The 13,228-nt window shown below is 40.6% G+C and overlaps 1 non-coding gene and 1 pseudogene across 1 annotated transcript; both read right to left on the minus strand.

Moving 5' to 3' along the window:
• LOC140957963 (uncharacterized) overlaps nucleotides 1-8,923 on the minus strand; it is a 15,771-nt pseudogene extending 6,848 nt beyond the window's left edge.
• A 2,462-nt stretch (nucleotides 8,924-11,385) lies between these two features.
• On the minus strand, nucleotides 11,386-11,459 carry TRNAM-CAU (transfer RNA methionine (anticodon CAU)). The gene has a single exon. It is a non-coding gene; the product is annotated as a tRNA-Met (tRNA).
• Between the last annotated feature and the right edge of the window lie 1,769 nt (nucleotides 11,460-13,228).

Here is a 13,228-nt window from a genome sequence, read left to right on the forward strand (position 1 = left end):
GATTTCCTATCTCCGGTCCGGTCTCGCGTATATATCTAAAAAGCTAAAATTTTAAATACGCGATTTAAAAATCCTTAAAAATTATGTAAATGATTTAAATGCAATTAAATCAACAATTTCTTAAAATAATAACCATTTAAAATTAAATAATAAAAATTATGCACATATATACGCATATTGGTTTTTCGGGTACTACAGATCGGCTTCTATTGCAGATATTCGATAGAGAGTACTAGAGTCTGGGAATAAGAACGTACCACCATCTAGCTGTGGAGAGTAGGTGGGTTGTTGCGTTCTTATTCAACCGGGATCCCTAGCTTAGATGAGTCGAGTCAAGATGTGATGTACAGATTTGTATCGATTTATGTATGTTTCGTAGATAACGATTCATGTTACTGTTCATGCTTTTGTATCTTGAAATGCATGTTTAATTGTTTTATACTGGGATATGTTTCTCACCGGAGTTATCCGGCTGTTGTTGTGTTTGTATGTGTGCATGACAACAGGTGGGACATGATCAGGGTCGAGAAGAGGATGAGAAATCAAGATTAGAGTGGTGATTCCAGACTTTGATGTAGATTTGGTTTCAGCACTTGATGTAGAGTTGTTGAACCCTAGCTTGATATGAATGTATTTAGTACAAGACTTGTACCTTTACTCATGATGATTATATAGGATTGATTATCATATGTTCCGCATTTATATTTGTATAAAAAAAAATTTTAGACCCAGATTAATTAATTGATCCATTTATTCCCAAAGAATGATTGATTAGCGTCCGGGTCCCCACAGAAGGTGGTATCAAAGCAGTAGGTTCCTTTAGATTGAAGCTAGTGAGCGGGGGGGTAGATTGAGTTTTCTTTCCTGCTTTGATGTGCTAGCATGTTTACTGTTTAATACATGTTTATCTTATTATCTGATTTGATTGGTAACCTGTATTAGTTGAGAATGAATCAGAACAGATTCTTGATCAGAGGTAAGATGATCAGAAGGGGACTGAGACAGATATGTCAGATTTGATTGCTAACCCTTTTGATAATCAGATATGCCTCCTCGAAGAATCCCAGAACAGGGCAGTACTTTGGCTAATCCGATGGATGTGACAGCAACACCGATGGAACACTACTGAAGAGATTTCAGTCTTTCAAACCGCCAACCCTGAAAGGAACAGAGACTTCTGTTGACTGTGAGTGTTGGTTAGATGACATTGAGATGCTGTTTGATTCATTGGATTACACTGATGAGCGCCGAGTTAAACTGATTGGGTACCAATTGCATGACGTTGCAAAGAATTAGTGGATTACAACAAAGAGAGCTTTGGAGCATCGAGGTACGACTCTCACGTGAAAGGTCTTTAAAGATGAATTCTGTCAAAGATTTTTCCCAGTATCGTACAATAAAGACAAGGGCGCAGAGTTTGCGAATTTGAGACAGGGTCACTTGAATATTGAAGAGTATGTGGCCAAGTTCTCTACCTTGTTATGTTTTGCTCCACACGTGGCTGAAAGTGATGAAACTGTTGCTGACCAGTTCATTAATGGCCTGAATCCTAAGATCTTTACATTGGTGAACACCGGGCGACCGAATAACTTTGCTGAGGCCTTGAACAGAGCAAAGGGAGCTGAAGCTGGCCTGATAAGTCAGAAGGGAGCTTCGTATGTTCCTACAGCACCGAGACCACATCCACCACTTCCCAGATTTGAGAGTGGCAGCAGCAGTAGTGGAAAGAAAGACCAGATGAAAGCCAGAGGGAAACAGTTTAAGAAGTCTGGCAGCAGTTCTTCTAGCTCCAGTGGTTCCAGACAGAGTTATACCGGGACTTATTGCAGGACTTGCGGAGGGAGACATCCCACCGAGCAATGCTGAGGAGTGTTTGGTGTTTGCAATATCTGTAAACAGCAAGGACATTTTGCCAGAGTTTGTCCACAACGATCCCAGGGTGCCGAATCATCTGGATCAGTGGCTCAGACTGAAAGAAGATCATCTGCTATTCACTCTTTCCAGCCAGCACCTACTCAGTCACAGCCAAGGCCAGGAGGAAGCCAGACAGTTAGCTAGCCTCCGAGACAGCAGGCCAGAGTATTTGCTTTGACTGAAGAACATGCTCAGGAAGCACCAAACGATGTTGTTGCAGGTAACTGTTCTTTATGTGGTTTTCCTGCTTACGTATTGATAGATACATGTGCTTCTCATACATTTATATCTGAGAGATTTGCATTGAGTCATGCATTACCTGTTGAGTCCCTATCTGCTGTAGTGTCTGTTTCTTCTCCGTTGGGGAAAGGTTTGATATCCGTGAATTCGGTTAAACATTATACACTGTAGTATGAAGGGCATGATATTGAGTTAGATTGTATTATGCTTGGGTTGTCTGATTTTGACTGTATTATTGGTATTGATTTGTTGACCAAGTACAGAGCTACCGTTCATTGTTTCCACAAGATTGTGAGATTCAGACTTGACATGGCTGACGAGTGGAAATTTTACGGTAAGGGTTCTAGATCTAGAATTCCTTTGATATCTGTTATGTCTATGACTCGATTATTACAGAAAGGAGCAGAAGGATTCCTTGTGTGTTCAGTAGATGTACTGAAATCGAGCCCATCATTGGCAGATTTGCCAGTGGTATGTGAGTTTGCTGATGTCTTTCCAGATGAGCTTCCAGGTTTACCTCCAGTCAGAGAAATAGACTTCAGCATTGAACTTGTGCTAGGTACAGCACCTATTTCTCGAACACCGTACAGAATGGCACCGATTGAGTTGAAAGATTTGAAAGATCAGTTGGAAGATTTATTGGCCAAGGGTTACATCAGACCGAGTGTTTCTCCTTGGGGTGCTCCAGTACTGTTTGTTAGGAACAAGGATGAGTCAATGAGACTTTGCATTGACTATCGGCAACTGAACAAGGCTACGGTAAAAAATAAATATCCTTTGCCTCGTATTGATGATTTATTTGATCAGTTTCAGAGTTCTTTTGTTTATTCCAAGATAGATCTGAGATCTGGATACCATCAGTTGAGTGTCAGAGATTCTGATATCTCGAAGACAACGTTCAGAACCAGGTATGGGCATTATGAGTTTATTGACATGCCATTTGGTTTAACGAATGCTCATGCAGTATTTATGAGTTTGATAAACCGCATATTTCAGAAATATCGTGATGACTTTGTGATTATATTTATCGATGATACTCTGATGTATTCGAAGAATATGATTGATCATGCTGAGCATTTGAGAACTGTATTGAAGATTATGAGAACAGAGAAACTGTATGCAAAGCTGTCGAAATGTGAGTTTTGGCTGAAAGAGGTGGTATTTCTTGGTCACATTATATCTGGAGACGGGATTTCTGTCGATCCTAGTAAAGTTGAGGCCGTGATCAGTTGGCCGAGACCGACATCTGTACCAGAGATACGCAGTTTTATGGGTTTAGCGGGTTATTATCGCAGATTCATCAAAGATTTTTCGAGTATTGCGAAACCGATTACTCAGCTGACTCAGAAAAATGCGTCATTTGTTTGGTCAGAAGAACGTGAATCAAGTTTCCTTGAGTTGAAGAAGAGATTGACCGGTGCTCCGGTGTTGACTATCCCGTCAGGTACTGGTGATTTTGTGGTTTATTGCGATGCTTCTCACAAAAGATTGGGCTGTGTTCTAATGCAACGAGGTCATGTTATTGCTTATGCCTCGAGACAGTTGAAGCCACATGAGACACGATACCCAATTCATGATCTTGAATTGGCTGCTATTGTATTTGCATTGAAGCTATGGCGACATTACCTATACGGTGAGAAATTTGAAATCTATTATCATGACAAGAGCTTGAAATATCTGTTTTCACAGTCAGAACTGAATATGAGACAGAGAAGATGGCTTGATTTGCTTAAAGATTTTTATTGTGAAATCAAATATTATCCAAGAAAGTCAAATGCAACAGCTCATGCACTGAGTCGAAATGTATGTTCTTTATCCTTATCGACGATTGGTGTTTCAAATTTGATGAAAGATTGCTGTCTTTCTGGATTAAAATTTGAAACAAATTGTAAGCCTCTGAGACTGTGATACGATCCCGCCCACGAGATCTTTGATTTGTCCCGATCTTTGAAACAAGTAATTGATAGGTGTGATAATCGCCTCTAGATCACGCGGTCCAGCAACAACTAATCAACGAAAGAACAATCGCGTACAAGAGAACCTCCAAAGAACCCGTCCTTGGCAACCCTCGTGATATTCGATTGACAAACGCCACAAAAGATAAATCTTTTGATAAGTTTGATTTGATACGACGCAAAAGTTATAACGAAACTTAAGCTTGTTTTGAGAGAATTCTCAAAGAAAAGTTTTATAAACTCAATAATAATCTGAATTAATGTTTTACAATCCCAAAATTCGTCCATATATTGACTACAAATCAAAAAGATACTCAAAATCAAGTTACCAAGATAATTAAAACTCTAAATAAAGAAACAAATAATTTCCCGAATATGACTCGCGCTCGGGCGGTATAATTTGGCCGCTCGAGCGCCGAAGGCTCTGGACTATTCGCGCTCGGGCGGTAGAATGTGACCGCTCGGGCGCCGAGTGTTCTGGAAATTCTCTCCTTGGACAGTAAGTGTGGCGCTCGGGCGGTAATGTCTGGCCGCTCGGGCGCCGAAGCTGCTGGGCTCCTCTTCATTTATCACTTGAATAATGTTGCTTTGGCTCCCAAACTTATTCCCATGCATCATGAACCCTTCAGCACTTTGCACCTTGCTCGTAAGTCCTTCTTCCTTGCTCATAAGCCCATGTAACGCCTCTTTAAATCTCTTCAGTCGTCCCCTCGTGATTGGTCCCGCTGGTAACTCTAAGGGATCCCATGCTTTCCTTGGGACGTGGATATCCGTGTTCGCATCATCCTCCCCTTCTTGAAAATGATTTGTCCTCAAATCCAGCTCGTCACCTACATCAAACAACGACAAGCCACTAACATTGAAAGTAGAACTCACGTGATACTCACCTGGTAGATCGAGTTTGTAGGCATTGTCATTGATCCTTTCAAGTACTTGGAATGGTCCATCACCCCTTGGTAATAGTTTAGAACGTCTCTTCTCGGGGAACCTTTCCTTCCTCAAGTGTAGCCACACCCAATCACCTTTCTCACATATCACCTTCTTCTTTCCCTTGTTGGCTTGCTTGGTGTATCGTTCAGTCTTCTTTTCAATATTAGCTTTGACCTTCTCATGCAATCTCCTAACAAATTCCGCCTTCTTTTTCCCATCCATGTTTAACCTTTCACTCACAGGTAAAGACATCAAATCTAACGGAGTCAAAGGGTTAAAAACATAAACAATTTCAAATGGCGAATAGTTCGTAGTAAAATACACGCAACGATTATAAGCAAACTCAACAAATGGCAAACAATTTTCCCAATTCTTCAAGTTCTTTTTAAGAATAGCACGCAAAAGTGTTCCTAATGTCCTATTGACAACTTCAGTTTGCCCATCCGTTTGAGGATGACAAGTAGTAGAAAACAACAATTTTGTGCCAAGTTTAGCCCATAAAGTCTTCCAAAAGTAACTCAAGAATTTAACATCACGGTCAGAAACAATAGTCCTAGGCATGCCATGCAACCTAACGACTTCTCTAAAGAACAAATCCGCAATGTGAGACGCATCATCAGTTTTGTGACAAGCAATGAAATGTGCCATCTTAGAGAATCTATCAACAACAACAAATATTGAATCCCTCCCCTTCTTAGTCCTAGGCAACCCCAAAACAAAGTCCATAGAAATGTCAACCCAAGGCTCACTAGGAACAGGAAGTGGTGTATACAATCCATGTGGTTGTGTCCTAGACTTAGCTTGTCTACAAGTTATGCACTTATCACAAACACGCTCAACATCACGCTTCATGTGTGGCCAATAGAAATGTTCATGCAATGCACTTAAAGTTTTTGCCACACCAAAGTGTCCCATCAAACCACCCCCATGTGCCTCCCTAACAAGTAATTCACGAACGGATGATCTAGGGATGCACAACCTATCTTCTCTAAACAAGAAACCATTATGCAAATAGAATTTATCATGTGGACCATGCATACAAGTTTCAAACTCATTCTTAAAATCGTCATCTAGCACATACAACTCCTTGACATGCTCAAACGCCAATATTTTAGACTCCAAGGTAGAGAAAAGTAAGTACCTTCGTGATAGTGCGTCGGCCACTATATTTTCCTTACCTTGTTTGTACTTTATTATGTAGGAGAATGTCTCTAGGAATGCCACCCACTTGGCATGCTGCTTGTTCAGCTTTTGTTGCCCCTTCAGGTGCTTTAGAGACTCATGATCCGTATGAATCACAAACTCCTTAGGCCTCAAGTAGTGTTGCCACGTCTCTAGAGTCCTCACAAGTGTGTAGAACTCCTTATCATACGTGGGATAGTTCAGGGCGGCTCCATTGAGTTTCTCGCTAAAGTACGCCACGGGCCATCCCCCTTGCATCAGAACTCCGCCGATACCTACGCTTGAAGCATCACATTAAATTTCAAACGTATTAGCAAAGTCAGGCAAAACAAGTAAATGAGCATTAATTAATTTTGCTTAATAGTATTAAAAGACTTCTCTTGCTCCTCGCCCCAATGGAATGGAACGTTCTTGTTGATCACCGTTGTCATGGGTGCTGCCAATGTGATAAAATCCTTTACAAACCTCCTATAGAAGCTTGCAAGTCCATGAAAACTTCGGACTTGACCAACAGTAGTAGGCGATGGCCAATCTCGAATAGCACTTACCTTGTCCTCATCCACTTGTATCCCCTGTGAGCTTACCACAAAACCAAGGAAGACAAGTTTGCTTGTACAAAAATCACATTTCTTTAGGGTAGCATATAGATTTTCAGCCCTTAGTGTGATTAGCACAAGTTTCAAGTGATCAACATGCTCATCCAAGTCTTTGCTATATACTAGGATATCATCAAAGTAAACAACAACAAATTTCCTTATGTATGCACGCAAGACATGGTTCATTAACCTCATAAAGGTGCTAGGAGCGTTAGTTAAGCCAAATGGCATCACCATCCACTCATACAACCCGTACTTGGTTTTAAAAGCAGTTTTCCACTCATCACCTTCCCTCATCCTAATTTGGTGATAACCACTTTTCAAATCAATTTTGCTAAAGATACAAGCACCATGCAATTCATCTAACATATCATCTAGTCTAGGTATGGGATGCCTATACTTAATGGTGATGTTATTGATTGCCCTACAATCCACACACATACGCCATGAACCATCTTTCTTAGGAACTAACAAAACAGGCACAGCACAAGGGGACATGGATTCACGCACAAAACCCATATCTAACAACTCACTTACCTGTCGTTGAAGCTCCTTAGCCTCCTCCGGATTGCTCCTATAAGCCGGACGATTTGGTAATGCACTCCCGGGCACCAAATCAATTTAGTGCTCAATCCCCTCAATGGTGGTAGCCCTTGAGGTAGCTCCTCCGGAAATATATCATCAAATTCCTGCAAAAGTGAAACAACAATGCTCGGAAGGGACCCGGCGATATCACTTGTGTTAAAGAGGATCTCTTTATAAAGAATCAACACAAGTGGTTCACGTGTGTGCATCAATTGCTTCAACTCACTCTTTTGGGCCATGTATGTTTTCTTTTTGGCCTCTTTCCTCTCATTTTCTTTTCTCTCATTTTCTTTCCTCTCCTTTTTATTTTGTATGGCTATCTCACTTTTTTTGTCACTCTTTTTTTCAGCCATTTCATTTTTATCTTCAAAGGCCATCTCACTTTTGAATTCACTCTTTTTTTCGGCCTCATCTCTCCTCTTTTTTTCAATTGGTCCTCCAACACTTGCTTTGGGGACAAAGGAAGTAAAACAATGGACTCCTTTTTCAACACAAATGAGTACTTGTTCTTGAACCCATCATGTGTCACTCGCCTATCATATTGCCAAGGTCTACCCAACAAGATATGGCAAGCATGCATAGGTACCACATCACACAAGACCTCATCCACATACTTCCCAATAGAAAAAGGCACTAGCACTTGCTTGTTAACTTTCACTTCCGCACAATCATTCAACCATTGAAGCCTATATGGTTGAGGGTGCTTTAGTGTAGGCAAACCCAATTTCTCTACCATCTCACAACTAGCCACATTAGTACAACTCCCCCCATCTATGATTAAATTGCAAACCTTTTGATTTACAAAACATCTAGTATGGAATAAGTTTTCCCTTTGGTTAGTCTCCTCCTCCTTGACTTGGGCACTCATGATACGCCTAGTCACTAGTGCTTCTCCAACAACCGCCTCATAACCCTCGTCAGGATCCTCTAATGCAGGCATCTCATCATCATCATCACCCTCACTATGAGATTCATACTCACCATAGTCATTCAAGATCATCACCCTCTTATTAGGACATTCACTAGAAATATGACCCAACCCTTGACACCTAAAACATTTAGTATCTCTAGATCGAGTAGAAGGAGTTTCAGATTTACCTTGCACTCCTTGCTTAGGTGTTTCCTGTTTGGTCTCAAATTTGGGCTTGCTCACCACCTTATTCTCCTCTCGCTTCACCACATTTGATCGCCATGAAGATGATGAACCTCCGGTTTGATTGGTGCGGCCAACTCCACGCCTTTTGAGTTGTTGCTCCACTTTTATGGCCATTTGCACTATTTCGTCTAGATCCAAGTAGTGTCCGAGCTCTACTTGGTCTTGAATTTCCTGTTCAAACCAAACAAAAATCGAGCCATAGTAGCCTCACAATCCTCCTCAATGTTTGCTCTAATCATGACTACTTCCATCTCCTTATAGTAGCCCTCAACACTCTTCACCCCTTGCCTTAAAGTTTGTAGCCTCTTAAACATCTCCCTATAGTAGTGGTTGCGCACAAACCTTTTTCTCATCACTCTCTTCATCTCATCCCACGATTCTATGGGCCTCTCATTGTACCTCCTCCTAGTGGTCACTAATTTATCCCACCAAATGAGAGCACAGTCTAAAAATTCAACCACCGCCAACCTCACCTTCTTTTGTTCGGAATAGTGGTGACACTCAAACACAAACTCTACCCTCTTTTCCCACTCTAAATATGCCTCCGGATCAAATTTCCCAAGGAACGAAGGGATTTTCATCTTAATACTACCCATATTACCATCTTCCCTATTCCCATCATATCTACCCCGAACGGCTTCTCTTCGACCTCTACCAATTCCTCTACCTCTTCCATTTCTACCCCAATTATCATTTTGGCTCTCCTCTTCTCCTCCAAGATCAAACTCTTCCTCTTCCTCTTCTTCTTCTCTACCCATATTTTTAGGATTTGATTTTTTTTCACTCGTACTAACCTCAAGCCTATCCAACCGCCCATGTAATGGCTCCATCTCAACCTTCAACATCATACTAAAATGCCCAAACAACGCCTACATTTGAAACTTAGATAACCCCGGGTTCGAATTATCTCCTACCTCCTTCTCCATTTAATTTCAGATTTGTACCTGCAAGAAAACGTTAGTAGAAAAAAAAATATTCCTCACCCAAATTCTCACGATCACTCCATTGAAATTCACTCGTCTCTCCTCTCGTATTTTGTTTGCTCACAACAAATACTCACTAATCACTCCAAAGAAATAACACTCACACTCAAATGTTTCCACTCGAATTTGATGTCTCTCTCAAAAGGGTGCTCAAGCTCTGTATTCGTCTATCAAACAATCAAGTTCAAACTCGTGAACAAATGCGATCGACTCACGTGGGCTGCGTAGACAAGCAAGTTGAAGATAGATATTTTTTTTCTTGACTGTGTGAGACACTTCTATATGTCTCACAAAAAGGAATAGAACAAAATATCAAAAAGAAATATTGGCAAATTTTCGGATTTTTGGTACTTTTTTTTTTCCTGCTCTGAAAATTCCGAAAATTCAGAGAAAAATAAGACACGAAGTTTCGTGTATCACAGATTCATGAACGACGAAGAATAATAGAACAAATCAGATCTGAAAGCGGAACTAAAGAATAATTAGATATGAAGGATAAACTTACTTGAATTCAATGAGCCTAAGCTCTGATACCAAATGATGTGAATCCACGTACGAATAAAAGCAAACACGATTAAATATAAATCGCGCCCTCAATTTAATATCGAACAAGGAATTCGTGTTGTCCCGATCTTTTAAATCAAGTGTGTGTGTTGTGATTTTCACCTCTAAACTATGAAAAGTTTAACAACAAATAATCACGAGATAAACAATCGAAAATTATGACGAACCTTCAAAGAACAAGTCTAAGACAATCCGCACAAGCACGATCGACAAACGCCACAAAGTTAAAAACTTTGATAAGTTTGATTTTTGAAAACAAAGATAAAGCCTTGAAAAAGTTGAGAGAAAAATCAAAACTTTGATAAACTCAATAATGATATTCTGAAAAGTGTCCTCAAATTTCGTTCACCATAGGTTTACATATCAAAAGATATCAAATCTAGTTACCAAGATAATTAAAACTCTAAATAAAGAAACAAATAATTTCCCGAATATGACTCGCGCTCGGGCGGTATAATTTGACCGCTCGAGCGCTGTTTGGCCGCTCGGGCGCCGAAGCTGCTGGCCTCCTCTTCATTTATCACCGCCGAGGGTTCAGGAAATTTTCTCCTTGGACAGTAAGTGTGGTGCTCGGGCGGTAATGTTTGGCCGCTCGGGCGCCGAAGCTGCTGGCCTCCTCTTCATTTATCACCTGAATAATGTTCCTTTGGCTCCCAAACTTATTCTCATGCATCATGAACCCTTCAGCACTTTGCACCTTGCTTGAAAGTCCTTCTTCCTTGCTCATAAGCCCATGTAACGCCTCTTTAAACTTCTTCAATCATCCCCTCGTGATTGGTCCCGCAGGTAACTCTAAGGGATCCCATGCTTTCCTTGGGACGTGCACATCCGTGTTCGCATCACTGTTAGGGCTTTAGCCCAGGAACTAGATGCCCATTCAATAGAAGAAGTTGTTCGACCTTTCTTTCATTTAGTTTGAACCACCCGACGGAAAAGAAAAAGAAAGCTTAAAAAAAGTCGAAGGGCTCGATTTCTCAGCAGCCTATGCCCTTCATTACTCTCGAAGAGCTCATCAAACAGCTAACGGATGAGTACGTTCAGAAGCAACGCACACCTGTAATGCTAGAAGAGTTTATGTCAGAAGGATGGCGCAACAGAATCCTTCGTAATGATGATGATGACGAGGATCACCGTCCGATTATCATTGAATTCTGTGGGAGAATTGATGCAGTCACAGAATCAGATTCTGATGAGGATACCCCCCTTTCCTACCATCCCCCTAAAAGGGGGGATAGTTAACAGAGCCAAACATCCATTTTTGGATCAACTAAAAAAAGATGTTGCGGAGACAGGATTTGAACCCGTGACCCCAAGGTTATGAGCCTTGCGAGCTACCAAACTGCTCTACCCCGCGCAAAGAGAAGAAGTAAAAACTAATAGACAAACAAGGATTGAATGTGTCCCTCTTAAATATCTGTACAAATAAAATAGCCCATTTATACAGAATGGTAAAGAGGCCGCCCTTTATGTTATGATCATTGACCATAGAAATGAAATGAAAGGTTAATCCTTACCAACTTTATCTTGTTGCTCCTGCCAACAAACATGCATGAATCATTTCACGAAGTATGTGTCCGGATAGTCCAAAGTTTCGATAGTTAGCTCTCGGTCTTCCGGTCAAAAAACAACGACGATGAAGGCGTGTAGGTGCACTATTCCGTGGTGGGGATTGTAACTTTCCGTAAATTTATCATTTGTCACTCAACAATGGAACTTTGCTTATTTCTTTTTTTTGAGGATCCACGATAATCGTTCGGGTCCTATGAGTATTCATGATACATGTGGGGACACGGGCTCTAACTCAATTATCTTTGGGATTAAGTGGATCTTTGCTAGAAAATGTGGGTCAAAATTTTGCTTTTAACATTATAAACAAGTGTATATAAATCATACATAATGCTATCATATTATTTATCTCAAAGTATCATTTACATGTTCAACTACAAGTATCCTACTAGTGTTTAAAATTTAAATACATGTCTAGTAATAAACCACTAGTTCTTCTTGTCAGCCCGAAATCTCCACGCTATCTCGATCTCTCATCTTTGTCTCGACCCTGATCCTGTCCCACCTGTTGTCATGCACACATACAGACACAACAACAGCCGAAAACTCCGGTGAGAACAAATCCCAGTATAAAACATGTATACATGCATGTCAGACAAATAAACACAACATAATAAAACATAAATCAGTATTTATGACACATTAGTGAATACGGATAAAACTCTTGGACTCTTATTCTTTGACTCGACTCATATCTAAGTCTAGGGATCCCGGTGTGAATAAGACGTAACAATCTTCCACCTACTCTCCCAATCGGGGTGGCGGTACCTCCTATTCCTAGACTTCGGTCCTATATGTATCGAATATCTACAATAGGAGTTGATCTTCTCCTACGCCTATCGATATCACCGAACATCTAGTACTTGGCAATTCTACCAAGGCTTACCTATCTCATGTACATTGTTATAATTCAATAGACAAGGCATAACCGTATCAAATTAAAAACAATCTAGTCTGTGATTTTGGGAAACTCAAATCGGATCTAATTCGAGTTGTGCAATCCCGAATCAACATTGCTTTATACCTTTGTCTTCTCGGTCTGACGAAGTCGAAGTCTCTAATTCAAATCTGTCCATACTCAATCTGGTAATGACAATACCGAATAGGCACAATATCAATATACAACTCAATTCAAATCAATACTATATAAAATCAGAACTAAATCAAATTCTGTTTCAACGGCATAATTGCACAATCTCAATATACCTAGCAATACAATTCAACAAATATCAATTCCCACAATTCATAGTCAATAATACTACAAATTTGATATCAAATCTCAATCACATCTATTCAACTCAACCCCGATCTGTTCTGATCAATACTCAAATCAAAACATAACCTGATCAATGTCAACTATACAACGATACAATCTCAATCAACTATACAACGATACAATCTCAATCAATAGCGCATCTGACTCGCGCATCAATGAACCAAGTGTCGAATTTTCCTTTTGCATGACTCGCGCATATGCGCGCCCAAGCCCCGCGCATATGCGCGAGACCACCTGTCTCGGCAGGTAACCTTCTCGGCAGCTCGCGCATATGCGCGCCC

Source organism: Primulina huaijiensis, chromosome 14, assembly GCF_012295235.1.
Source record: "Primulina huaijiensis isolate GDHJ02 chromosome 14, ASM1229523v2, whole genome shotgun sequence".
Classification (NCBI taxonomy): domain Eukaryota; kingdom Viridiplantae; phylum Streptophyta; class Magnoliopsida; order Lamiales; family Gesneriaceae; genus Primulina; species Primulina huaijiensis.